At 48.2% G+C, this 26,502-nt stretch overlaps 1 long non-coding RNA gene across 1 annotated transcript; it reads left to right on the top strand.

Annotated features, from left to right (window-relative positions):
* Window positions 1–20,508: 20,508 nt before the first annotated feature.
* Window positions 20,509–21,780, top strand: LOC144134441 (uncharacterized). The gene is made up of 3 exons (XR_013315138.1): window positions 20,509–20,570; window positions 20,688–20,840; window positions 21,700–21,780. It is a non-coding gene; the product is annotated as an uncharacterized LOC144134441 (long non-coding RNA).
* The last annotated feature ends 4,722 nt before the right edge of the window (window positions 21,781–26,502 follow it).

The raw sequence follows: 26,502 nt of genomic DNA, 5'->3' as shown, positions 1-26,502 counted from the left end.
ACGGCTGTCTAATCTGCTGCTCTCGTGGGTATTGGGTATTTAAGTTTACTGCGTGTAAGCGAGCCTTGAGAGTGTTCACCAGCGCCACCCTCGACCATAGCGGCGGACGTAGCACGTCCTGTAATACCGCGAGCTTGACGTAGAACGTCATCTAACGGCGAGGGCGGAAACTGTGCGAGAGCCCTCTTATGCTACCTATGGCATCAAGACTGCCAGAACCGAGACCCTCGTTAAGCTATTAGCAGACAAGTTAAATGAAATGAGGGGCCCGTTTGACAAATTTATGAAGGGAGCTAACAGTCGACGAAACCAATTAACGTTCCCTTATGCACCTTGGTTTCGTCGACTGTTAGCTCCCTTCATAAATTTGTCAAACGGGCCCCTCATTTCATTTAACTTGTCTGCTAATAGCTTAACGAGGGTCTCGGTTCTGGCAGTCTTGATGCCATAGGTAGCATAAGAGGGCTCTCGCACAGTTTCCGCCCTCGCCGTTAGATGACGTTCTACGTCACGCTCGCGGTATTACAGGAGGTGCTACGTCCGCCGCTATGGCCGAGGGTGGCGCTGGTGAACACTCTCAAGGCTCGCTTACACCCAGTAAACTTAAATACCCACGAGAGCAGCAGATTGGACAGCCGTCGCCGTAGCTCAGTTGGTAAGAGCACCGGACGCGATATTCGGAGGTCGTGGGTTCGGATCCCACCGGCGGCATGGTTGTTTTTTCTGCTGCTTTATAAGTAATTTTTTTTAAGCTATTTATTAATCTAAGTATTATTATCCCACTGATAAGCATAACACATAAAAAAAAATTAACGTTCCCTTATGCACCTTGGTTTCGTCGACTGTTAGCTCCCTTCATAAATTTGTCAAACGGGCCCCTCATTTCATTTAACTTGTCTGCTAATAGCTTAACGAGGGTCTCGGTTCTGGCAGTCTTGATGCCATAGGTAGCATAAGAGGGCTCTCGCACAGTTTCCGCCCTCGCCGTTAGATGACGTTCTACGTCACGCTCGCGGTATTACAGGACGTGCTACGTCCGCCGCTATGGTCGAGGGTGGCGCTGGTGAACACTCTCAAGGCTCGCTTACACCCAGTAAACTTAAATACCCACGAGAGCAGCAGATTGGACAGCCGTCGCCGTAGCTCAGTTGGTAAGAGCACCGGACGCGATATTCGGAGGTCGTGGGTTCGGATCCCACCGGCGGCATGGTTGTTTTTTCTGCTGCTTTATAAGTAATTTTCTTTAAGCTATTTATTAATCTAAGTATTATTATCCCACTGATAAGCATAACACATAAAAAAAAAAATTAACGTTCCCTTATGCACCTTGGTTTCGTCGACTGTTAGCTCCCTTCATAAATTTGTCAAACGGGCCCCTCATTTCATTTAACTTGTCTGCTAATATATATATATATATATATATATATATATATATATATATATATATATATATATATATATATATATATATATTAAGAAAATCTTTCCCATTGCGTTTTTCCTCTTTTTCTTTGACAAATTCTTGGCAATGTGAAGTTGAAGTGGGATCTTGGTTTCCACTGAATCAGAAAAATTCGGTGATCTTGAAGGGCCTCGTGAACCGTGACACTGTTTGTTGTTGATTTTGCTCACGGTGCCTTTCGATCAGAACATCAGCGGTACGAAAGTGGATGTGTGCACAATCCTATTGTGTCAGAGCAGCTCGTGAACTCTGCTTTGCTGGTGTTTAGTGGTTATTCAGCAGCACTCCCTGGGACAGCCGGGCCAGTTTGTTTAACAACACAATTTCGAAGCCTTGAGAAGGAGATGTCATAATGCACATGCACCCTGCTACCTTCATTTGCCTGTGACTGCTTGCTACGGACATGATTACTTGTCTGCTGAGTGACGGCGATGGCGAGCAAAATCAGCTGTGTATCGACAGTGTAGAACGCTTCCCAGATTTCCTTAATCCTCCTTACATTTTACACTAACAAAAATTTATTGGCTGACATATAGACGCATATTTGCACATTCCCCAGTGATCAGCTAGGTTCCCTGGCCCACTTATCCTTTCACATTTGTGTGGGCACGACTATACCATTCCTACACAGATTCAAAGCTACGATAACAAGGCTTATTTCAGTTCTTTCAAATGTTCTAAGCATTGTTGCATGGTGGTTGGTTCTGCAATACCGACGTTGCCCTGTTTCTGAGAGTCCTGTAGTATCAATGGAACCGTTGACCTGCCAAGGCAAAGACCACATTCAATTTGAACCCATTCCTTTACTTGAATGAAATGGCTGTTGCTGCTTGCATTAGCAGATTCCCCGCTTTGCACTGGTGCCTAGTTCTGTTCTTGCCCGCTGCGCATGCCTGAATCAGGAGTGTTGCATTTTTCTTTTCTTCTGCGGTGTACTCAGTATAAAAAATGCTAACCTAGCATTGCGGGCTGCGGGTAGGCATAGGTGAGGTTATAATATAAGCAAGCGATTCTGTTGTTTTAATTTTAAGCAGGTTATTTCATTTTGTGCAATGAGCAATCCAAGCCAGGATGTGAGTCGCCGAGCCCTGACAGTGATTTTTACACTAGAAAGAGAAGGTCTTCAGCAACCAGAAAGTGTGTGAGCTGGTTAGAAGTCAGTGTGCCTGGCAGTCCACGGGTTAGCATAACAGTCTGTGCAGACAGTAGGGCAAGCATTGTGATGGGAATTCCAGTGTGCAAGAAAGGTATATGATTCAGTCAGCATTCGATTTATCTGCTCAAATCCAAAGTTTTAAGTCTTTCTCCCCTGCACATTAATGGGACAAGAACACATGCGACGCATTTTCACTCTGTCCATTATGATCAGCAAGTTTCTATGTTAGCAAAGCGCAAGTGCATTGAAAAAAGTTTTTTCCCCAGAAACATTGCTAATAATTTGAGTCCATATTAACGAGGACTGCGCTAATGAGGAATGGTTGTATATGTGAAAGTATGCTTAATTTTTTTTTGTTCTGATGATGACACAAGCAATTAATCTATGTTATTTTGAATACGAGACTAAAGAAGTACATTTACCTTGCAAATTATTAAGATGATTAGAAGGATGTGTTCTATGGCAGAGCAGTTTGTTGACTGAAGATTATCGATTGGCTTTACCTGACACCACTTAAAACAGCAGACTGCAAAATGAGCCCTGTAGAGCTGGTAAAGGTATTTTAGGAACAAAGTCGACGGAAAACAGCGCCACTGCACATAGTAACAATTCTTGCTCTGTTTTCCTCGTCCCTTAGCGCAGTTTCAACATGCAAACTTACCGCCGGTTCACTCGACAGTACACTCGTACCAAGTTTTGTGAAATTTGTAGCAAGCATCAACAGGACAGGAAGCACGGTGTACGCATATCTACTGCATACTGTGCAGATAGCTTCCTGCCTCATCATAGCTTAGCCCCTCTACGTTTCTTACCCATCATTACCCAACACCTATGGCCCTATTTGTGCCATTGTCATGTGCTGCAAATCACCAAACACATTTTATACTCTTGCCCTGCTAGATTGTTTTGGCCCATCAAGTTTTTCATCCAAATTGGCAAGCTTTTAGAAAACATTCCTGCAATAGCCAACTTGCTCTTGTTCTTCACGACATGCACCTTGACTGCAATATCCCCCTCGATGCTTTTCTTCTTGGCTTTGAACAAGCATGTGATTCGCTTATTTATGTATGGCTTTTTTGTCATGCTTTAACTTTTATTCAATGGCTCTAAACTGGATCCAAGCCAGCCGTCGGCAGATTTCCCTTGCCAATTCTTAACCATCCTGCCTTTTCCTGCAGTCTTGGATGTCCCCCAAGGCATTGCCCTTGAGCCTCAGCTTTTTACTACCTACATTATCGCTTTCCCTTCAATGTTTTGTTACATGCCTTCACTGATGGCTATATTAAGGGGTCTGCCATCTTGCAATAAATACCCATGTTTTAGTTCTCCAAAACAACATTTTGCATGCTCTAGAATGGCCTGTTTGCTAATGTTACTAAGAATGCACTCATATTTTTTTTATTGTCAGCAAAACTATATTTGCCTACTTATAAGACCTTACCGAGAAAGGGATATTCACTGGATACTGATTGAAACACTCAGCCATTCACATGGCTCGCAATGTAGCATGGTCTCACCTCATAATGCTTGTACGCCCTCCCACAGCCTAGGATATTTACACCATAACATGTACTTAGCATCGCCGTCTTCCAAGTTACTTGCGTTCAGATCCCCTGTGTGGCATCACCTTGGACGTTCTAATGGCGCATGGCACAAACCGAACTTAACTAAAATCCTAGAATGATTTCAGACCTGAGCCCTTGTTTTATTTTCTCAGACTATTGTTGAAGCTCCAGTTTCACAGCACCAAAGGTGAATCTTCAATTTTCTTCATGTCGTGCAGAAACTGCAGGTTTTTTTTAACTCTTTACCGTCACATAACCAACTAATCTGTTCTGACTCATGTTTCCTTCTGCACTAGCCGCACTAGTACTGTTGTGCCTCAGTTAGCTCATGCCACTGCATTTCAAGATTGATTTTTGTTTTTGCCACTAAAGGCTGGAATGGCCTTCCGCCTCACAAGGCTTACTAGCCTCTTGTGCTTTGAGCTGGTCACTACAGAAATCCACTCAGTAAATGATGATGTTCATCCACTGATGAAAGTGACTCCCCCAAGGCAGAGAATGTTTGTAATAAGGGAGTAAATACTCATTAATGTCCACCCAAGTGCAGCCAGAAAGCCACAAAGAGCTACAAAGCTTTCCTTTGTAGCCGTATGGCTGTGCATGGATGCTAATGGTTGATTACTCCTACACAAAGCTGACCACTCAAGTATTGTCATTTAGTACTGTTTAGGTATAATAAATGTTAATATAAATTGTTATAATGAAGTGCTTAGTCGCTTGCTCAGCTCGGCAAGCCAATGCAATGTTCTCTTACGCGTAAGAACTTTCCTCACAATCTATTTCAAGTAATATTGGGGCAGATTTACACAATAGTTTTGTCGGACGGCATACAGTTTCATTTACGCTAACTTGCACACTGTGCACAAGCTAGGTCTAGCCAACTGAACCTGTGCACTCAAAAGCTAAGCATGCATTATTGTGCCTATCTAGGTGAGATTTTTCTTGGTTTCTCTCTCTTATCGTCTCTTCAGCTTAGCAAGACACCGCCTTCATAACATGGCTCAGTGAGAATGCTACGAATGCATGTTTATGCATGGGACTTTTATATATTCAGGATAGTGTTAACAGAGCTGTTTGTTCATCTTGAACACAAACGCCGTCAGCTTCAATTTTCAGCAGACACCAGTAAAGACAAAAGTCATCACTGCTTTTCTGTTTTTTTTGGCTTTCTTTGGCCTAACTTTAAATTGGTCATTTCCAAGTTTCTGATGCCTATCCATGCCTCAATTAATTTCTTTCTTTGAAAACCAGACTGGCAGTGAAATAGGTATATTTTGCTGAAAATGTTGATAGTCGGCAACTAATAGCACACTCTGAAATTCAACACATGTTGTGTGGTATAAACATCAGTTAACAGTAAGCAATGCTCACTTTTGCTAGCTAGATTGTGAAGTGGTCACCTTTACATTCAATCAGTCTACATTTTACTAATGAGTGAAAATAACTCTTATACATTGCTTTAAAGTTGTATCAGAGAACATACTCATATATGCCTGTAACATACCTAAATGGCTCAATTTTTATTTCATTTTATTGTGCAACATCATAGACCTCATACTTGAAATCCAAGTTTACAAATTCTGCTTGAGATGTTGGTTTCTGCTCGAGATAAGATTATAGGGTCATTGTATCCTGTTTCCCTGACTGTACAAAGTATTCTTTTCCAGCCTAAGCCAGGAGCCATTGCAATGTAAACCCTCCATCTTGGTTCTTGCATTTCCTCTACCTGTGATCCACCTTACTGGCTCCCACATCTCATTATGTTTATAGTAATAGAAAGACATGTGTAGACTTTTATGCAATACAAAGGCACCAACATTGTTTTCCACTCACAGCAATATTTGAGAATGATTTGGAGTTGCACAGAATATATGACAGCTAATTTTGTACATGGCAACAATGGCATGGCCTTCAGCAGAACTACCCATGCTTGTTTTCAATGCTGTAGTCTGACTTGTGCAATGGCAATATCAGCTCATAAAGATATGCTAAAGGACTACCTGATGGCCCGCTGTCTCTGTGGAGAACAAAACGGCTTGCACTACAGCCAAGTGATGCATGTCTAAGCCCCTTTGCAGCCACACAGTGCTATTTCTATTTTGGCTTTAATAATGAACTGAAAAACAACAAAAATAAGTCGCTTTTGTTACATTGTCACTATTCTGTAAAATGTAGAACTGCTTTAATTAGAACTGATTTTACCTGTTCCAAACAACTGGAAAAGTCATAATTTCTCATGTGCATTTGCATTTGTGTTTGACGGCAGTGTGCTAAAATGTGAACACACACACACACAACTTATATATTGAATAGATAAGCATGTCTTATGCATTAGCAGTCAGCTGGCTGTTGCCCAATCCGAATGGCTGACTGGCGATAAGACGCCAAGGGAAACGAGTCGGTCCAGCTCCAAAGCTGCCTTGTCGCGTAGTGCATAAGGAAGAGTTCTCGCCTTACAAAACTTTGGTATTGCTCCATCTCTGAGGTGCAGGCTTGCTGGAGGACCCTTTATTAGGCCGAGTTCCGTGATGAAGATGTCTTGGTAGTCTGTGAAAATATCCCCAACCTTTCAAGTGCCCATTATCGTCGCCACTGTTGCATAGCCACGGCCTGCGGCCCGGACAGGTACGAGGCACACACAGGTCGAACATAGAAGACGTTTATCTTGGGCGAGGGATAGCTGTTATCGCCTGAGGTGGGACTGGAAGTGGGAGCGGAAAGAAGGAATGGAAGTGTACTGCGCACGCGCAGCACTCTAGCATGACGAAGAGACAACACCGGGACACCGCACAACGAGGCCACGCCTCGCGCCAGCTTTACCAGAGCAGTTTGGGACTCGAGTGTGGAGCAGTTGATGAGGGCAGTTTCCTATGACTCTCGGGTAGGAATAGTGAAAGGCGGAAGGCGAGGTTTTTGAGTACATGCCCATGCCATGTGACAGATATCGCAGATTTCTCCACAGTGCGATCACGCCCACCTGTGTTGGGATCAAAGTGTTTCACTACGGCAGGACAGAGAAGAGTTCCTGTCCGCAGGCGCCGCAGAGTTCGCTCCTCCGCCTTACTCAACCCCTTGGCACGAGCCGGGTAGAGGCGGTGGCTGTTGCAGTAATGGATTGAGATTTCTCAGAACCGGTGAAGCGGTTGATGAGCTTCTGAGCCAGGAAAGCTAGGATGAGGAGCCCCTGTGTGTAAGCGCTCGGGCAGCCGCATCAGGGGCCTCATTGCCTCGTAGGCCATGATGGCCAGCGCACCGAATACGTATGCCTGAGTTGGATCGGCGGCAGCTCGTCTTAGATTTTGGGAGGCGCAAGAGGTGATATTTTTCTTGCATGATAGTGTTCACAAGCCCGTCAAGAGTCTGTGATAACAGTTCTCGGTTTTGGATCAGCGGCAGCGAGAGCTATTGTAGCTTCCTCCGCTCGCGTTGAATTTGGGGCCCGAAAGGATAGCCTATCGACATTCATTATCCGGTGGAGTAAGGCAGCCGAGTAGAATCCCGCGAGCGACGTCCCCGTGATATCCACGCAGTAGGCGCCCTGTTTAGATCGATATTGCCTCTCAAGCGCGCGAGCCCGTGTTTGTCGTCTGTCTTCGTGTGAAGGCGTGTCCGCGCTAGGCGGGAGTGGAGCGACCCAGAGAATATGGCGCCACAGTTCCGGGTTGTTATCCGTCCAGTCTGGTATGCATGTGTGTTGGATGTTGTGCCCGCGCTCCCTTCCTGCGGTTGAGTTCGGCGCATTGGGACATGGGGAGGATTCCCTGAAAACCACCGCGAAGGTGAATGAGCCCTCTGGAAGAAACGTGGCTGCAGGAATGTCGGAAGAAGCGACGACAATGGCGTCCCTGCGTGTTTGAACATGCCATCGGGTTGACGAACGGAGCGTTGTCCCCTTCAGTCACGCTGGGGTTGAACAATTGCCCGAGAGCTGCGCCTTCGACAGAGGTTCCACGTTCCGGTCATCAGACCACGAAGTAGAAGATATTTCAACCCCTGCTGGGAGACAGCCCGCATTCCTGTGTCACGCAGGCGCCTTCCTGTTCCACACGGGCGCAGTCCGGACCCACGTGCGCGCCCACCTGGAGGCCGTGTGGACGACAACGTGACGGGTCCTGTTTTCTTTTCATCGACCGAGCTGCGAGAGAACATCAGGACCGCCCTGCCGTGGGTGGTACCATCAGTGCCATCGTTTGATTGGACATCATTCTTCGAACTGTATTCCCCAGCTAGGGATCTGGGGAATACGAAAAGTATTTAACGAGCTGCTCGTTTGGTACCAGACGAAAGCCCCCCCCCCCTTCCCCCTCTTGAGAGATACCCTTTGCTGGGAGAGGCTCCCGACTGCTAAGAAGCTCTCTTTACTGAGAAGCACTCTCAGTTGCTCTCACCGGTACAGTATGTAAATAGTCTTTGTATAAAGTTTTTCAATTTTCTTCCTCCGATCGTCCTCGTCTCTTCTCCGGCCCAGTCACGCTACCTGAATCCCAACAACTGGATGGCAGCTGTGGGACGTCCGCGTGAAGTTACTGGCTCCAACGGACCTCGGCAGCTACGGGACTGACGGGCGTCAGGTATACCTTGGCAGGGTGAGTGCCCAATGTTTTCCGTTCATTTCGCCAGACCGTACTAGCACAGGCAGATGCTAGGTGCGGATTCCTGTTGTCTGGGAAAATGATTTAGGGAAACTGTTCTGTTCACTTCAAGCTAGGGTATTTGTTTAATTGGACTTGCTAATGCATGGTGGAACTCACGATGGAGAAGTTAAAAGTGCAGGAGCTGCTTGGAATTTGCCAGAAACTGGGGATTTCGCTACGTTCTGCGAAAAGAAAAAAATTCTCGAGGTTATGTGGCAGGAGTAGCTGACTGTTGAGGAGGTCGATGAGGCTTGGGAAACGATTGTTGGACGCAAAGAAGAGCAGAAAAGACGGGAGTTGGGCTAGCAGAAAGAAAAAGAAGAGCCTCAGTTGGCTCAAGAGAGACGGGAGATGCGTGAGGCAGAGGAAAAAGCGAGAGAACATGCTCGAAAAATTAAGGAGCTCGAAATCGCGTCGAACGCAGAGAATATGGCCCGCCTTAGCCCTGTAGCTTTTGTAGAGGGGCAAGGGAGGCAGAGATTGCAGGATCTCGTCTCACCATACCGCGTGGTAGGCGACATTGAACTCTTTTGGTAAATTTCGAACGTGCATGCGGGATGATGCACATCGACAAGAGCGCTTGGTCGGAGAAGTTACTTCCTCTCCTTCCGTGCGAGGCGGCTGTAGTGGTGGCTCGCCTTTCACAGGAAGAGTGTGATGACTACGAGAAGGTAAAGAGCGCACTGCTTAGAAAGTACCGGCTTTCTGCTGAAGCCTTTAGGCAGCGATTCAGGCAGGCAAAGAAAGGCGGAGAGTCGTATACTGACTTCGCGTACCGGCTTAAAGTCAACTTAAACGAGTGACTCAAGACCGCTGAGGTGCACGGAAGTCATGACAAGGTACTGGAGTGCATCGCACTAGAGCAGTTCTATAGCTCGATTCCAGAAGATGTGAGGATATGGCTGCAAGATAGGCTAACAGATATAGACCTAGACAAAGCGGCACAGCTCGCAAACGAGTATTACGTTCACCGAAACCTCCAAAGCAAGGCAGGGTACGATAACAAGTTAGGAAAGGGAGAAACCTATTTAAAGAGAATCCCCGACCGAAGGGTGCCACCAGCACGCCGGGATCACCTAGCAGAGGATGCGGGATTAAGAGGAGGTAGCGAAAAAAAGATTGAGTCACCCAAATAAACTATTTCGCCGAAACAGCAGGCACGTGGAGCTCGCGCGTTTGAAGCGCGAAAGCCCATTGTCTGCTATAATTGCCACAAGGAGGGTCACATCTCATTGAACTGCAAGAAGCAAAAGATGGCGCTCGCGTGCTTGCGAGAGTCGGAGGAAAACCTTAAATTGCTGGAGTCATACATGCGGGACGTGGTGGTAAAAGGCAAGAAATTCAGAGCACTGCGGGATTCAGCGGCTACCATGGATGTTGCTCACCCGTCCTGTGTTTCCTCCACGGACTACACCGGCGAATGCTCCTGGATTAAGCAGGTCGCCGAAGAACAGAGTACATGCTTGCATATAGCGAAGGTGACTCTAGAGGGGACTTTTGGCAGGCTAGACACAGAAGCGGCAGTTAGGGCAAACTTGCCGACACACTTGCCCTACCTGCTCTCGAACAAATCCGAGCAGCTGCTGAAAGAGAAAGGTCTCTTTCACCTCGGGCTTGGTTTGCATGGCGCTAACACGTTCTCGAGCGCCAGAGCTCGCAAAGAAACTAGACTGCGCTCCGATAAATGAGCAGGCACCGAACCATTCCCATTCTCCTGACCCGGCGGGGGATCCTTGCAGGAAAACTTATCCGTCTAAACCGCATGAGCATGACCATGAAGGTGTTCCCGAACCAGCGGTAGCTCATGAAATCCAAGGAACTGCTGATTCCATAGAAAATGGGGCAACAGGAACCAACGCGAAGGGTTCGACATTAACACCTGCTTCGACTTGTTGGGAGGAGTTGACTAAGGTAGATAGGAAAGCACTTATTGCAGAGCAGAAAAACGACCCATCGTTAAGAGCTCTAAGCAGTAAGGTGAGCGAGGGAGTCGCCAGAAAGAACATCAGCTTTCATGAGAAATCAGGCCTTCAGTACGGGAAATACTGCGACTCAAAGGGACGCGAATATGAGCAACTCCTGCTGCCTAAGAAGTACCGGCGGCAGCTTCTAGAGCACTAATATTGTTCATAATCAGGTATAATACCTAGGAGTACGTTTTCCTTCTTTCGGCCAAGGATAAATAAGAGCGAGTGGTGTAACGTACTTTGCCTCTGAGGTATTAGGGCGCGCAAAATTGAACACCACGTCAACCAAACCCAGTCGCCTATTCCCGTACTACGTGCCCTCTAAGCCCCAACCTGATTTCATTTAGCGAATTTTTTTTCCTTCCGAGTGCACCTCGAGCGGCAGCACACGCCTTGGACATGTGCCATGTCTAAACTCCTCGTCGGGAGACACCATGTGTTCACTCAGGCAAAACATTTGATCTCTTCAAGTTTTAATTGAAGCTTTTTGGCTAAGTGCATTTTTGGCCCTGAGTTTTGGTCTGGCGGGATGAGAGGGTTCTGTGGGCGATTGCTTTTGTCATGTGTGGTTTGGCGTCTGTTATCCCTTTTGGCTAGCATTGCAGAGAATTTCCCAAAACGGCCATCTTACGAGGGGAAGCGGTGCCGAGCTTCGGCACTGAAGGTCATGCGAAGACTCCCATTGAGCATCTGGTTCCTGGCACGCCCAGTCAGCCGAGCTACGTGCGAGCAGTTCATCTTCCGGGCGCAATATCTGGCGGCGGGGGTGCTGTTGTGCTCGCGCTCTCTTCCTGCTGTTGAGCTCGGCGAATTTGGACATGGGGAGGATTCCCCAAAAACCACCGCGAGGGTTGGTGAGCCCTCTGGGGGAGACGTGGCTGCAGGAATGCCGGAAGCATAGACGATAATAGCGTCCCCACGTGTTCGAACATGCCATCGGGTCGACGAAGCACAAGATCAGTGTTGTCCTCTTCAGTCACGCTGGGGTTGAACAATTGCCCGAGAGCTGCGCCTTCGAAAGGGGTACCACGTTCCGGTTATAAGACGACAAAGTACAAGATCTTTCAACCCCTGCTGGGAGACAGCCCGCATTCCTGTGTCACGCAGGCGCCATCCTGTTCCACATGGGCGCAGTCCGGACCCACGTGCGCGCCCACCTGGAGGCCGTGTGGACGACAACGTGACCGGGTCCTGTTCCCTTTCCATCGACCGAGCTGCGAGAGAACATCAGGACCGCCCTGCCGTGGGTGGTACCATCAGTGCCATCGTTTGATTGGACATCATTCTTCGAACGGTATTCCCCAGCTAGGGATCTGGGGAATACGAAAAGTATTTAACGAGCTGCTCGTTTGGTACCAGAGGAGAGCCCCCCCCCCTCTTTAGAGATACCCTTTTCTGGGAGACTCCCGACTGCAAAGAAGCTCTCTTTACTGAGAAGCACTCTCAGTTGCTCTCACCTGTACAGTAGGTAAATAGTCTTTGTATAAAGTTTTCCAAGTTTTCTTCCTCCGATTGTCCTCGTCTCTTCTGCGGCCCACTCACGCTACCTGAATCCCAACAATGTGTAAGCGGTCTAGCAGGCGGCCACCAGGAGCCGTCTGTGAGAGCCCCGTACATTGGTTCACGAGGTGGGCTTCCCGCAATTCTTGATAGGAATTTAGCACCACAAACGCCTTCAGTTTGGCATTTGAGGTAGCCACCGGGAGGTCCAGTGCTCGCTTAGTCACCTTCGTGATGATGGCGTCAATGCGCTCGTCTTCCTGATTGGTGGTGCCAAGGTACGGCACGGCACAGCGTAGAGGATCCGGCTGGTCACGAAGGCATGGGCTAGCCGTATACCGCGTCCCTGCCCCGCAGACCACCCCGCTTGTTAGAAATGCGGTGGATCATGCGCCCTACCTGTTCGCGTATGCGCTTGAGTTTCGCTATAGTAAAGTCCTGCCTAAGCCTGTTATTGATGAACAGACCCAGGATCCGGAGCTCTGCCACTTCTTTGATGGGACCGCCCAACAGAGAGATGTGTAGAGATGTGTTGTCCTTTTGATTTGCCCTGACATGGAGAAGCTCTGAATTTGCGGGATCACATTGGAGACCACAGTCAGCAGCATACGCATCGAATATGGAGGCGTCCTGCTGAAGGCGGTCCTCCATCTCCCCAAGGCTCTCCTCGGTGGTCCAGATTGTAATATGATCTGCACGGAGCGCGTGTTTTATTTCCTCCACCTGAGCTAGTTGGCCGGAAAGGTGCATTGCGGCGATGTTGGAAAGGAGTGGCGATAACACCGCTCCCTGGGGTGCGCCCGTAGCGTACGGACCGTATTCCTCATCCTCGATCCGCAGGAGTGCCTGACGCGCAGAGAGAAAGTCTCTAACATAGGAGAAAACTTTCGCCCCGCAGTCGGTAGTGTTCAGGTTAAGCAGTATGCTACCATGTTTAACATTGTGAAAGGCCCCTTAAGATCGAGGGTGAGGATGGCCTTGTAATTTTATTGCCTGACTGTGGGTCGTATTATGTACCTCCGTGGCCGCAGCGAATATGCGTTTGGACAGAGAGGAGAAAAAAATAATGAAAGAATAAATGACTCAAACACAGTGCTATGCCTGGGCGCCTAGCGGACAGTAAAACCCTGTTATTCAGACACACGGGAGGACGCTTTGAAAGGTTTGTGCGCTAAGGCTGACGATAAGCGCGGGGGCACCGGTTTCCTCGAGCGGTATTTAAACCCGCGGCGGTGCGTGCCTTCTTCCCCGCGTGTTAAACGGCCAGCCCAGCTTCTCGCGCTGTGCTTTGGCAATTGTCGCATTCGTCAACTTTAATCCGCGCGCCGTATACAGTATAAACGCGAGAGCACGCACGGAAAACTTGGAACGCGTGGCTGAAGCCTGATGGCACTTCAACATCAAACTCAACATCTCATTTGAACAACATGGACATCACAAATGAATTCAATGAATAAGAAAACATGACAAATAGCTTTTCTCCCCGCGTGTTAAACTGCCAGCCTCCGGCGCTGTGGCAATAGTTGGCCCAGCAGCCAGCGCACAGAGTGACGGCTCAGGGAGACATCCGCATCAATCGCATGCTTTGATCGCCCAAGAGTATCTCTTCGTTTGTACATTTTATGTCTTCTTTTTTTTTTTACCAGCATGCATATCTTATGTATATGTGCGCAGAGACGAAAGGACAGCATCTGCTCGAGCGGACGAAATGCATTGACGCCCTACTGTGGTTCAAGGGCACCAAGTACAGCCACTACAACGTTCACAACCCCTACGGCAAGGCCATGAGCCAATCCACAAAAAAGTACGCTTCCAAATGACCAGCCATCACTCTCGCCCCTTATTTTTCTTCACTTCTCGTTTCCAGTCCAAGGGAAACACAGTCAACTTTGTTGACTTCGTTCCAAAGGTGCATAAGTAATCGCGAAGATGAGAAAAATAAGTGCATTTCAAGCCTACTTGAGCAGTAAAGAAACCACAAGGGCCAAGGCGGCGGCCAACCGACCAATGAAGCTCAAAATCTTTGTCTCCCCTGCCCCCTATACCCTAACTACTCCCTCAAACCGCACAGCTGCGCTGCTGCTGATCGCACAGGATGCTTGAGGGCATGGCGTGGAAGCCGGAGGAACCATCCGCGTAAGAAATAGCAGACGAGAAAAAGCGCGTGCTTTGCCGTGGCTTGGTTTCGATCAAACCGGCCTCAGAGTTTTTATTCTAACGTGCGGTGGCGCTAGGTACTTACCCAAACATGGCTTAACCTGGGTGTTGTTTGTCCACCGAGCGCCTGTTGCGGAACCGTCCGCAAACGCTCATCTAAAAGCGTCGTTTCGCGTTTTCGATTTAGCGTGCGCAACCGTTTTGCGTGCTGCGTACGCAAAAAACGCAAACGCTCTGCTAAAACTCTATAATCTGATTTCGCGTGCGCCACGCAGTATGTTGCGTTATTGATGTCATTTATGTGCGCTATAGCGCGCTGCACAGCATACTATTGCACACAGCTTACGTAGAGGCCGTGCTTTGTAACGACTCATTTCGCTTTATTTCATTTGGTCGTGATGTCAATCGTGACGGAAACAATAGGAGGTGGGTAAGCAAACGACCAATCACAGCCACGGCCAGTCTGGCCACTGATAGCGTGCTCCGGCAGTTCATCGCAGAACGCCATACATTTTTTCCCGATACGCGATCAGCGACAACAAACATCCTCAAGCGTGTCCCGTAAGTTCATTGCCGTCTGCGCCGACATGCATACGACATGGGCGCGTTCCTGCCTCGACCAGAGTGACGTGAATACCCAGTGCCTACGTCAGAGAAAGCAGCTACCAATACCAGAGGACCGAATGAAATTAAAACGAAATGAATCATTTGAAAAAACGTTGGAGGACTTCTATGTTGCGCTTATCAGTTGACGCGATAGCGTTCGTCATCTGGTGCGTCAGCTGGTGCTGATGCGACACTTTTGGTTCTTTGACTCGTCATTGGCTGCCAATTGTCTATCGTTTGAATTAATTAATAGGTCAATTGCGCACTCTAAGTTTTCTTAATTAGCATAATCAATCATTGGCTTTTCATTCAGAGTATTTTGACATCTTTGAACCCCCTTTTTCTCCAATTGTTTTTTTTTTTCATTTTTAAATTAATAAATTACAATAATCTCATTAACTCGTCATTGCCTATCACATACCAGTCATCAGTCACTAGAACCACAAATTAGCATGATAAGATTTTTTTTACGTAGCCCCCGATTATTTCTGACATGCGGTGCCGGCTACTAAGCCGATGGGTTTTCTATACTGTTAATTATGGCCGCCAAACGGAGAGCAAGCGAAGAGAGAAAAATTAACCTTTGCTTTCTCCCTGAGATGCGCAGTGCAGGCTCGGTCTGGTGGCCGGCGGCTTATAACGCTTTACCCGTGCGCCAGGGTGCATTCGCAGGCGCAATTCGCACTTGGCGCTGATGTGCGACATTTTTTGCATCACGCACATAAATGCTAAATTTTAGTGGATTTATTTATTGCATTTTAATGCGCGTGACTCGAAGGACTTTCACACCACGGCGCCCGGGGCTGAGCCGAGCGGAGGCGGCGCTGTTCAGACAATTACAAACTGGTTCCTTACCCACCCCAGTGTTAATGAATCATCTGTACCCGAAGGTATGTGTGAGTGATGTATGTGAGTGAGAGGACCACCCTGACGCACATCCTATGGGATTGCATCGAGTTCCCCGACGAAGCTTCGACAAGTACAACGATTCCGCCGCGACTCGCAGCTGCGGCGGAATGCTATGACCACGAAATCCAAAACTGGGCCATCCAGCAGGTCTCGGCGGCTCTTGAAAGACAAAGGGCGAGCGAAACCGACGGAACGTTGCCCCTCAGGGCGACCAACCGCAGGAGTAACACGCGCTGGGTGTTGAGTAGAGACCACACGCTGAGAAGACGTCAGGGCCCGCATCGCGGCGCCATTTAGTCATGGTGTCGTTATGCAGGCGACTAAACAAAGTTGTTTCCTCCTCCTCCCTGGGGGCAGGGGCGACGCCCCACTCCATAAATAACCCTCTGGACCCATGGGTAAACTCCTGAGCTGTAAGTCGACGCTTGCTCTACGTACCAGTATATATATACTGTTTGTGGTCCCACATCATCTGCTCTGTTGGAGCCGCCGCAGTGGCTGAATACATTATGGCGCTCGGCTGCTGACCCGAAAGATGCAGGTTCGATCCCGGCTGCGGCAGTCGAATTTCGATGGAGGCGAAATTCCAGAGGCCCGTGTGTTGTGCGATGTCAGTGAACGTTAAATAACCCCAGATGGTCGAGATTTCCGGAGCCCCTCACTACGGCGTCCCTCTAAGCCTGAGTTGCTTTGGGATGTAAAGACCCATAAAAACCTGAAAAACCAAATATGCTCCGTTCAAGCTAAGAGGCATTGCAACCAATTCCTCCAAGTGCCCCTCCTAATACAATTTTACCACGAGGTACATTTAGTTTGCGAGCCAAGTTAGGACGAAGCGCCGTCAGTCTCACAAGCCACAAGTCTTGGCCCTTTCCTGGCTGTACGTTTGAGCCGGCGAAAGCATAGTGGCGCGCGTAGAAGTGAAAGCTACTCGCTTTAAGACGAATTCGACCTCTTTCGGTTGCTTTGTTTTGTGCTTAAAGAAAACACAAAAACATGAAAAATCACGCTTTCTTTCAGTCTCAGTTCTTCCACAAAACGTAGTTTCAGCAACAATCTACGCTTGTTTGGAGGACCGGATCTTGATTTCGCGCAATGCTTAGCCTTAAATGACACGTCTATATGGTACGGTAGCCATGAGAATACATCGAGATCAGCAGGTTGTTCTGATAGTGATTTGAAAATCCTGCGTATCAAGTGTGAAATCGCCCCAGCAAATAGCCAGCGGCAAAAATCCTGCCTATACATTTACTTTTGTTTGAGCATGCGTCCAAAAAAGAATGCTATATATGCGAAACGGAGATATCGAATTTCACACGCCCCACAACAAATGCGTGCTGCGAGGTTTAGTGGAATCAAATACGTTCGTTTTCCACAATTACAGCCATCAACATACCTCTCTCGACGCACAGTGAAGACAATGATGGGGGGATCAGTGAGTAACGGAGTGCATTTATAGATCTGTTGACTGTTCTTTCCCACGGGACAAATTAAATCCGATCTCAAGCTTCTTGCACGATGATGACTGCGTAATAAGCCAAGCACCTTTTCCACCAGGTAGGCGCCGAAATCTGCGGGTTCTACGACGATGTCCATGAAGAGTTTTGCTTGCGGTGGATCCAGTTGATGTCTTCTACCCTCTAGTACGAAGCTACGACGCCATTGAAAGAGCTGTAGGTATATTTTATTGTATCCTTTCTTAGGACACACTGGCTTGAGTTTCTAAATATTTAAACTATGAGAAGAAAAGTTTGCTCCGCTCTGCACTTTTGTAACTGACCTCAGGATTGACACTCCTGTCAGTCCGCACTACTCTCAGCAAATTCCTCTTTCCCCTCATACTGATATGCGTGCGGTTTTCTATGCCTTTTCAGTGCCATATACTTCTATATAACGCCTGACACCGTTCGTTGCAGTTGGGGAGAGAAAGCAAAAACACATTTGCCATTTTTCACAGCGGTATAGAAGGATTCTTTCACCTGCACGTTTGGCAGCTACTGCAGTACACTCGTAAGGCTGGCTCGAGCATGTTGTTTGTACTACTCATCACGATCACGCTGCATGCAGAAAATGTAAATAAAAAATATCCTCCAACACTGCCTCAGAGTTTGACTTCAGGGCGTTAGTTCCGGGAACTTCAAGTGTTTACATTGGTGTGCTCAGCAAACATGGAGAAGACCAAATGCAAACTTCCGCGCATGTTTCCTTTCCAGAAACATCCCTTGGATGGATGGATGGATGGATGGATGGATGGATGGATGGATGGATGGATGGATGGATGGATGGATGGATGGATGGATGGATGGATGGACGGACGGACGGACGGACGGACGGACGGACGCAAGGATGGATGGATGGATGGATGGATGGATGGATGGATGGATGGATGGATGGATGGATGGATGGAAGGATGGACGCAAGGATGGATGGATGGATGGATGGATGGATGGATGGATGGATGGATGGATGGATGGATGCATGGATGGATGGATGGATGCATGGATCGATGGATGCATGGATGGATGGATGGATGGATGGATGGATGGAAGGATGGACGCAAGGATGAATGGATGGATGGATGGATGGATGGATGGATGCATGGATGGATGGATGGATGGATGGATGGATGGATGGATGGATGCATGGATGGATGGATGGATGGATGGATGGATGGATGCATGGATCGATGGATGCATGGATGGATGGATGGATGGATGGATGGATGGATGGATGGATGGATGGATGGATGGATGGATGGATGGAAGGATGGACGCAAGGATGGATGGATGGATGGATGGATGGATGGATGGATGGATGGATGGATGGATACGGCTTAACCCTTTAAATCGGGCGGTGGCTCAAGCCACCTAGCCATGAGTTATGAAATTTTACTCTTCTCTTGGTTTTAGCCACCAAGTAACCTTCGCTTGGTTACTTCTACCCGCTTAAAATCTACTTTCCCTTCCCTGTCCTTCCCTTCTATGAAACAAGCAGCGCCATCTACCTCATTTATTTTTCACTACTGCGATTTGCAACCACCTTCGCTACTTTGAAAATTGAAAATTGGTTTTTGGGGAAAGGAAATGGCGTAGTATCTGTCTCACATCTCGGCGGACACCAGAATCGCGGCGTAAGGGAAGGGATAAAGGAGGGAGTGAAAGAAGAAAGGAAGAAAGAGGTCCCGTAGTGGAGGCCTCCGAAATAATTTCGTCCATCTGGTGATCTTTAACGTGCACTGACATCGCGCAGCACACGGGAGACATTTGAGTTTCGCCTACATCGAAACACGGCCGCCGCGGTCGGGTTCGAACCCGGGAACTCCGGATCAGTAGCCGAGTGCCCTTACCACTGAGCTCCCGCGGCGTGCTGCTTTCGGAGGACCGAGCGTGCTTGGGCGTTTGTGTATCAAAATCGCGCCCGCCGAATGCATAGCGGCGCGCCAGATTCGACGCGTGCACAAAGCTGCTTCAGCGAGGAAAGGGGAGCGCAGGCCGCGAGTACAGCGCAGCGCTGAGCTCGTTTCGCGCCCGTTTCGACAGCGTTGCGCACCTTTTTTTGGTTTCGTCGTTAGAGCGGATGTTCAGAGGAAACTCCGTGCGCGTCGTCACAATAATTCAGGATGGGTCGGCTGGGTTCGTAACGTTACGCTGCGAAATCCAAATGAGAAGGAGACGCCGCTCATCAGAGAAGGCGGAGGACGGGTGGAGAGTTCGCGCGAAGCCAGCTGCGCAACTGTCAGTGTGTGTGGATAATTTTCCACCGCTCTGTGGTTGGCACGTCGACTCATGTGACAGGGTGCGTGACGTGGCTGTTGGGGTAGAGGAACGGCGAAGGAGCGCTTCTCAGTCCTGTATGCAGTTCGTCTCTGTCAAAAGAGAGAATCCAAGGCGGATGCGTGCGTAACGTAATGATGCTTGTATAGCCAAATGGTGCTTGTGGGTGGCGTAGGAGGGCCAAGCGACTTCCAACGCTATCGCGTTCGGCTTCCGTAAGGCTGGTTAGGAGTTTGCAAATTTAGAGTCAGCTCATGGGGTGGTGTTCTGTTCATGACACCACCAATCCGACAGCTTGAAATCATCTCGTGCTTGCGCGTGCGATGCGGCAGTCAGAGATCAACTTTATAACTTGAGACTTTGTGCAGCCTCATGCGACACATTCAGTTTTTGCCCCAACCACCGTGACTGTGACCCACAAGTCCTTAATGCCAGATCCTTGCGATGTCCTCTGGCAGCCGTTAGAATTCAAAGACGAGCAGCTGGTGCGCGAAGTGCGTTGGCGCATCGCCCACGTTCGCCGATCTGCGCACTGTCAGCAGCTTCTGCCCCCCGAAGTGAGAATTTTCTGTAGTAAAACGCACAGGCCCCCACTTTTGAAGGGAGTGACTTTCAAGAAATCCAACAGCATAAATGAAAGCATTCTTATGAGATCACCATAAATCTAACCCAGAAGTCTATTGCATTAAACTGGAATTCTTTGTTGCGAATGGGCCGGCAGGCCGTACATTCGTCCTCCTCCCTTCTTTGGAAGAAAGATGTCTTTCTCTTTCTTGTCACCCAGGGTGTTATATGAGTGGAGGGCTACTTCCCTACCGGAGTATGGTACGACTACCACACGGTAAGGACCTTCGCTCGCGCTTCACTCTAAACAGTTGAATTTCTGCAAAACGACAACTTGCGATATTTTCTCTGAATGTATTGCTTTCAATTTTACTTTTTTCGCGTCCAATGGCAGCGCCGTAGGGCCAAGAGTTCTCAAACAACAACAGCGGCCACAGGCTACCGGCTTATTCACCAATGTTCCACCCGGACCGGCCATGCAACCTGCACGTCCTTGGCGGCTTCGTCATCCCCACGCAAGGCTGTACGCCAACTCCACCGCCTTCAGGTGCACGAATGCTCACTGCACTAACAAAGCTCGATGCCGCCCCCCCAGCTTCCCTTCTCAATAAGCAATGTATTTCACGTCGCAAAAATGACGTCCCATTCTCCTTGTTGCGTTGCGGTGTAAACGGGAGAAGACATTCCTTAATTTCTTGTAGTTTCAGCGACAGATTATTGTTATTTTTATCTACAAGTAACACTGGTGGTTGTTGCCTTATTGTTCCCCTCCAGTGCAGTGCCTATTTAATTACTGTTACAGCTGTAACAATAATCAAATAGGCACTGCACTGGAGGGGAACAACAGATGCTCGGAAATGTAGAGCTGTTTAATCTTTGAGCTATGGCTCATCCAAGAAATGTGCAACGACCGATGCCGAACGTTGACTTGTCTACCCTTTCAACGCGCTGTATTTGTTTCAAAGGCGCTTTTGTTTGGAAATACGGAATTGAAATTTATACAAGCAATAAATGCTGAACTGAGAGGTTGCAGAATTTACGCAATAATTTCCTTCTTCTAAACTGATCTTTTATATATCTTTCGTAAAACTTGGCGCTGGCATTTCTCTAACAAACCCCGCCGTTACAGCCTGAACGCCAGCTGACAGCAAATGCGATCTTCAATTTAATACAGACAAAAGCTCTCACATGTTGCAAGGAAAAAATAGCCTATATGCAAAACGAGTAAAAAAAAAAACAACCGAGAAACTGTGCGGCAATTTCTAAAGAAACTATTTTTTCCTGCGTTGATTCAGTCATTTTTATTCGTGAGCTGCTAGAAAGAACCTGCGTGATAGCTAGTCATGTCCTGACTCGGGGAGTGTTCGATTTTCTTTGCGCGTAAAGTTACTTTTCTAACTGTATAGGCGCAAGAATCCAATGAAGCTCCTTGTTTCTCTCAATGGCTCCGACGAAGCTGTCGGTGGCCTCTGCTGGGATGGCGGCGAAACTCTGGGTGAGCCGTCGTTGCGTGCATCTCCCTGTAACCAGCCTGCGGAACACATCGCGCAATGCGTGCTCGAGCTAATCATATTCTCATTTGGTTGTCTTCCCTGCCGGCTGTTTCTACAGATGCGCAGCTCCTGGGTGAATGCGCTTCCCTGAAGTTCCGTGCGGCCAACGTGAGTTCATCTCCCGGGTGCTTTAGTTTCTTTCGCAGCAATTTTCTGTTTATTTTTTTTTTACTTTCAGTCGTTATGCTCATAGCAATGCAACCTGACGTTTTGAAGCATCTGCCACATATTTTTTTCTCTGTTCACAAGCTCCTTCTGGTGCCCTCGCAGAAATCTCTGGAGATCTGCAGCTACCAGTACAAGAAGCTTTTCAACTTGACCTTGCATGAGCTGGCCATTATGTCCGTGCGAGCGCTAGGCATCGCCGGAGGCCCGCCCGCGTCTAACTGGACGGCTACTACCACATCTCACGCAGGCAGTACCGCTGGCACCACAGCAACAAGGTACAGAGTTTACTTCCATGAATGCGGAGTGGGCCTATAAAAAAAAGAGAAAGACCACCATTGCCCGAACAAACCGCGTGGCCCTCTGTCGTCGCATGTTGCTTTCACAAACACTGACTAGCGAACCATCTCCGTGACTTGTGAAGACGATCACCGAGCTGATACGCTGTGCATTTATTTTTTCACCCCCACCTTTTCCACTCTCAGGTCATGGACTTGAAGCAGATCCTAATGCCTCTCAGGAAAAACACTGCAGTGCGATGGTTTATGTCCTGACCCGAAGCCTCGTCGCGGCTGACCGAACACGCGGCGACCGCGTCCGTTGCGAAATGGCGAGGCAGGAGCGTTGCTCCGACATGTGTGCGGTGCGCTGACGACTCGTCTGGTAGCACCAGGAAGTACGGGTGCGCCACGATTGTTCTAAGTCAAGCTTGCCAACTTGAAGTGCTGTGAGAAGACTGCCCGTGCGTGTGGTTAATGTTAACCACTGCTACGAGACAGCGCGGTTGTTGTGTACGATGTATAGCATTGAGGCTGGCTGAATTTGCCCTCCTGGAACCATGACCGCTCACAGGAATGCAAATGCGACAGCTGAGCTTTCGAGCACGGATCCCGCATGTGAGGAGGATATTGCCGCGAATATTTGCAGTGTTTGTTCGTTGTTCAAATCTGCCGGCACACCACTTTATCGCTTTGTTTGCGACGCAAGAAGCGACTAGATTTATCTCGATTGATCGCAGCCAGGCAGAGCTGATTCTACGTTTTTCCGGAATGTTCTAGTAACTTTGCACGCTTTATCTCGAAAGTTCGCTATCAGCTTTAAATTCTTGAGCACGGCCGACAGCAGCGGGCATTCTGTTCGACGACCGCCGAGCACGCTTGTCGCTTCGCCGCCGCCGATTGATTCAGTCCATTGTGGGAGCAAGTCAGCCCCATAAACAGTTTTCTTTTAGAAGACCTTTTGTCCGTCTTCCTCGCTCCTTCGGTTTATGGGGGTTTAACGTCCCAAAGCGACTCAGACTATGAGAGACGCCGTAGTGAAGGGCTCCGGGAATTTCGACTACCTGGGGTTCTTTAACGTGCACTGGCATCGCACAGTACACGGGCCTCTAGAATTTCGCCTCCTTCGAAATTCAACCACCGCGGCCGGGAGCCTCGCTCCTTCGACTGCCGTCACTACTACGTGACATCTGGTGGAGGTGCTGGGTAGCCTTCCATGTTCCGGACGCCCCCTTCAAGTCGTGATGCCAGCCCTCAGCGCATCGCACCCGAGGACGTGCCAGCAGCTCAGCGAGCCAGCCGACGTCTCCAGGGAGAGGAGCCTGAGTTCGGGACCCTGCCGGAACGCACCAGACAGCGAAAAGACGCTGCTACGAGCACCGCAACTACTCCGAAGATGTCGACACCGATCATACTGCAGCAGCCGCCGGTGCCGCCAACTTTCAATCAATCCCTAGACGAAGGCTTACTCCGGGATTCCCCTGATCTGGCAGGCACCCATATGAGCTCCATGTGGCGGGGCAGGTGTGCGGCGAGGGCGTTCAGTATGCGAAATGCAGGGACGTGAACTCTCCCGCGGGCGAAATTTTGTATTACTGTTTTAGAGTCCGATAGCATATACCGGGACTCCGTGCGCGTGATGGCTAGGGCAATAGCGGCAATAGAGTAGAATTATCTACAGTACTATGTGATGGACAACATACGTCCTGTGATTCCCAGAAAATCTGAAGAAGTGCAGTTTTTCAAAGTCGTATATGAAAGGTATTTTTTTCGCATATTGTAAAAATGCACCATAACAATCAATGTATCCACAGGTACCTCCTCGGGACGGTTGTAGGTTTCTGTTATTGACAACAACGCACTCCATTTGTTTTCTATGGAGTCACAACTACTGGGTGCCAGTGAAGGACAAACTTTAAAAGCAAGGTTTTGTCGGAAGATTAAAAACCAGTCCGGTCACTACGTTGATAATATCCCAGAGTTTCTTCATGGTAATTACCCAAAACGCTCCCATTGGTTCTCTATCGTAGTTTTAACTACTGGGTGCGAACACAGGACAAAGTTGAAAAGCCTGTCTTTGCTACACATCGGAAGGTTAGACCGTTCCCATCGATGTGTTCATATATTACAATATCCCACAACGGCCCCGCATTTAAAACTATTGACCGCGAGAGGTGGACTCGTTTGCCTCTGATGAATGTACGACGCATTACCAGCTCTAAGAGCAGACCAAAAGCCTTAACTTCCGAGAAGTGAGAGAATAGACATGGCGTAAAAAAAATCACCCATGGAAAGTAAAGGGCGACAAAATTTGATCCGCAGAATTTCAATGCTCCGCAGAAATCACAAGTGCGCTATCTACGCGCACGACGTCTAAAAGACGATTTCTACAATGCATTATTTCTGAAGCGTACAATTTTTCGATGTGGAAACCTCTGAATCACGGAACGCAGCGTCCGATTAATTGCCCTGAAATGGCATTGATGTAAAGATAATTATCGACACGCCCTTTCGCCGTATTGATCACTCATTCAAGAGACATAATTGGGCCTTTTGAACTTTTCAGTGCTGTAGTGCAACCACGTTATGCACCTATTATGGGCATTATAGTTCTTTCTGTCTTGTGCAGAACGTCCTTTTTTGAGGCGCTGTTGTACTTGTTTAAGTTAGCTCCCTCTTATTTAAAGATGCGGAATATAAGTTTATGGTCTTGTCTGTGATCGAACAGGCCAGTCATCATTCCTCCAGCGAAATGCAGCATACGACTGACAAGAACGGAATACGAAGCGCGAAGTCCCTCAGAGAACAGTGCGGGAACAAAGAATTCACGGTGCATTATGTCTTTCTACGTTCTCGTTGTTGTTTGATCCTTTACTTGCCAACGCATATTCTGAAGGACCTGCAGGCAGAAAAAAAAGAAGACAAAAACAAAGTTGCAGACTAGCAAATTCTCTCCTAGTCACGCGTATTCAGACCGAAGAACTACATAGGCTCGCGAGCAAAAGCGGGAGTTATGCGACAAAGAAAATGAGATATACAAGAAAACAAAATGCTGCCTTCAGGCTCCAACTCGAGTTTCGCGCGGCTTCCATTTCAAAGTTCGAATGCAAGCCGCGCGAAACCCGCGTCGAGGACTCTGCGGAAAGCAGGGATGCTGAAGAAATCGGCACTGGGAACATACAGAATGTTTAAGCAGGAAATTGGAAAAGAAAATATCTACGATAATTGCAGGGGAAGCTCTGTGTTGTTCGAGGCCAGGACGGGAGTATTGCGGCCTACGGCATATCGAGTCCGGTACCACGAGACATGTTTTGCGCTGCATGTGAAGAGGAGGAAGAAACGGCTGAACACTTCATACTTTTCTGTAAAAGGCTTCACCCTACAGTTTAAACAGTAGGGCTAATATATTCAAAGCAATGAAGTTTAAGCAAAGCGAAAAAAAAACAGGTTTTAAGCGGGTAGAAATAACCAAGCGAAGGTTATCTGATTGGTGTCTAAAATCAAGACGAGTGAAAGTTCAAGCGTCATGGCTAGGTGGCGTCAGCCACCTCCCGATATAAAGGGTTCAGCTTTATCCATCAATCCATATGCCACATAAAGTGATTGATATATGCCGGTGACATCGCTCTTCTAGCAGACGGTGCGAGAGGCTTTCAAGACTTGGCAGACATTTGTGGAAAAGAGGCGGAGACTCTACGACTGACATTTAGAACGGAAAAATCGGGAGACATGGCTTACAATGATCTGCCTGGTACATCGAGGCTACAAAACTTGTCTACAGTTAAGGCGTACAAGTACCTTGCTCTATGGATAAATGATGGCAGAAAGAGAGAAAATTATAAAGCAAGAAAACGCAGCTGTAATTAAGAATCACGCGTTCTGGGGATATAACAAATATGAAGTTAATCGGGGAATCTGGAAAAGCGCAATTGTACCGGGCTTGACGTTCGCAACCGCTGTGGAGTGCTTGTTATCTGCCACAAATTCGGCAGTTGAAATAAAGCAGAGGTTAGACAGTATAGGCTTGCCTTCAGGGCACATGGAAGCAGTGCTAATGAAGCAGCTCAAGGTGATACGGGGTGGTCAGCATTCGAAGCACGTGAGGCAAAAAGTAAGGGGCAGTATGAAGAACGGTTGAGGCATATGAACGATGAGCGATGGGCGGAATTTTTCAGGTACTTATACCGATGCAGTATCGGTACTACACGGAGGC

This window comes from Amblyomma americanum, chromosome 1 (genome assembly GCF_052857255.1).
Source record: "Amblyomma americanum isolate KBUSLIRL-KWMA chromosome 1, ASM5285725v1, whole genome shotgun sequence".
Taxonomy (NCBI): Eukaryota; Metazoa; Arthropoda; class Arachnida; order Ixodida; family Ixodidae; genus Amblyomma; species Amblyomma americanum.
Note: the sequence above shows the minus strand (reverse complement) of the source record. Positions and strands in the feature narration are given on the sequence as shown.